The sequence below is a fragment of the Hordeum vulgare genome, chromosome 3H (assembly GCF_904849725.1).
Source record: "Hordeum vulgare subsp. vulgare chromosome 3H, MorexV3_pseudomolecules_assembly, whole genome shotgun sequence".
Taxonomy (NCBI): domain Eukaryota; kingdom Viridiplantae; phylum Streptophyta; class Magnoliopsida; order Poales; family Poaceae; genus Hordeum; species Hordeum vulgare.
The window spans coordinates 369,213,700-369,216,273 of NC_058520.1; positions in this window are offsets into that span (position 1 = coordinate 369,213,700).

Here is a 2,574-nt window from a genome sequence, read left to right on the forward strand (position 1 = left end):
GTGGTTCACACTTTATTCATGATGCTTTCCGTAAATTGCTTGGTACGTATGATGTTAATCATAGAATTGCATCTCCTTGTCATCCTTGGTCTAGTGATCAAGTAGAGTTGAGCAATAGAGAAATTAAATTGATCTTGCAAAAGACCGTTAATAGATCTAGAAAGAATTGGTCTAAGAAACTCGACGATTCATTATGGGATTATAGAACCGCTTACGAAAACCCTATGGGTATGTCTCCGTATAAAATGGTTTATGGTAAAGCATGTCATTTACCTCTAGAGCTAGAACATAAATATTATTGGGCAATTAAAGAGCTTAACTATGATTTCAAACTTGCTGATGAGAAGAGGTTATTTGACACTAGCTCGCTTGATGAATGGAGAACCCAAGCCTATGAGAATGCTAAGTTGTCTAAAGAAAAGGTTAAGAGATGGCATGATAGAAGGATACAAAAGCATGAATTCAATGTAGGTGATCATGTCTTGCTATACAACTCTCGTTTAAGATTTTTTGCAGGAAAACTTCTCTCTAAATGGGAAGGGCCTTACATTATCGAGGAACTATATTGTTCCGGTGCCATCAAGATCAACAACACCGAAGGTAATAATTCGAAGGTGCTAAATGGGCAAAGAATCAAACATTATATCTCACGTACTCCCATAAATGTTGAAACCAATATTATCAATACCATAACTCCGGAGGAGTACATTAGGGAGACCTATCAGAACGTTTGAGACTCCGAAAAGTAATAGGTCGTGTTACAGTAAGCAAACCGACTCCAAAACTTTTCCAATGGCAATTTTTACCAGTTTTGGAATATTAAAAAAATAGGAAAATTCAAAGCAGTTCGAAGAGTTCACGAGGAGGCGACAAGCCACGAGGGCATGACCTACTCCACTGGGCGCGCCCTGCAGGCTTGTGGCCATCCCGTGTACCCTCCAGAATCCATTTTCTTGTGGAATACTCTTTCAGGTCAGCAAAAATTCATTTTATAATCTCCCGAAGGTTTTGAACTTCGTATCACGACAATATCTCCTGTTTTCGTTTTGAGGTGTTTCTATAGAAGATTTGGATCAACATGACGTCTTCAAGTGCTCTAAAGTACAAGTTCTTCGAGAGGGTCATCAACCCCTATTTGCATAGGTGATGCAACACCCTTAAGCCATTGAGATGCATGAGGGGGTGCTGCACATCCATGATGTTGAGGGGTCAAAGAAGACCGGAAGCATGGAGACAAGGCTCGAAGCAATGGAGCAACAAGTATTCAGGTGCCAAGGGATGGTGGAACAAGGACTCAATGCCAATCACATGATGATCGCGGATGGGATCAGTTCTTCAAGCTTTACGAGAAAATCGAGCATCTCCAAGCCCAGATCTATGACCTGCAAAACCAAAAATGTGAGTATGAATACGGATTTAAGAGAATGAGTTTGGCTGCAGATTTGAGGATCCCGGAGACTCGTTCATATTTTAACAATGGTGAGCCCATGCCTTGGAAGACGGAGGACAAGCTTCCAATCTCACCAACAACTCCAACATCACCACCTCCGAAGAAACACAACTAAACACATGGGTATAGGGCACTCCCCTTGGCCTGTGCCAAGCTTGGGGGAGGTGCCCCGGTATCGTATCACCATCACATATTTTACTTTCTTCGTTTTTCCTCTTTCGATCCTTTTGGTTATATCTTGATCTAGTAGAATAAAGTTTTAGTGAGATCTAGTTTTGAGTTTTGCTTTATGTTCCCCCTATGTAAGCAAGTCTGAGAGTTATATAATAAAGAGTAGTTTTGTGTTGAGGGCTTTCCTTGCTTGCTATGATCTTAAGAAATAGAAATAGAAAGAAATATAGAATAAAATCAAAGATTATATATAATGATTTTATGGGGAGTGATGACTTCCCATATAAAAAGTATGTCAACTGAAATTCGTTTTGAGTTGACAAACAAAGCTATTGGTCATTGCTACAATTAAAAGCAAGTAATAAAGAAAGAGAGGTTCACATATAAATATATTATCTTAGACATCTTTTGTTATTGTGAGCACTCATTAAAATATTATATGTTAAGAAGTTGATGTTGGACAAGGAAGACGAGATAATAAGTTATGTTTTCTTATTTCCGAATAGAAGTTATATGGTTATAGATCCTTCAACATGTGTTGCTTGCTTCCACCCCATATCAGCCAAAAACTTCCGGACCAAGTAGAGATACTACTTGTGCATCCAAACACCTTTAACCCAGTTTCGTCTTGAGAGTCTACCACACCTACCTATGGATTGAGTAAGATCCCTCAAGTAAGTTGTCATCGATGCAAGCAATCAAAAAATTGCTCTTTAAATGTGTGTGATCTATTAGTGTGAGGAAAATAAACTTTATACAAACTTGTGATATAGAAGAAATAAAAGCGACAGACTGCATAATAAAGTTCTTTATCACAAGGGGCAATATAAAGTGACATTCTTTTGCATTAAGGGATTGCGTATCCAACTAGAAAAGCGCATGACAACCTCTACTTCCCTCTACGAAGGGCCTATCTGTTACCTTTACTTTTCTCTTCCTAATAATAAATCAAA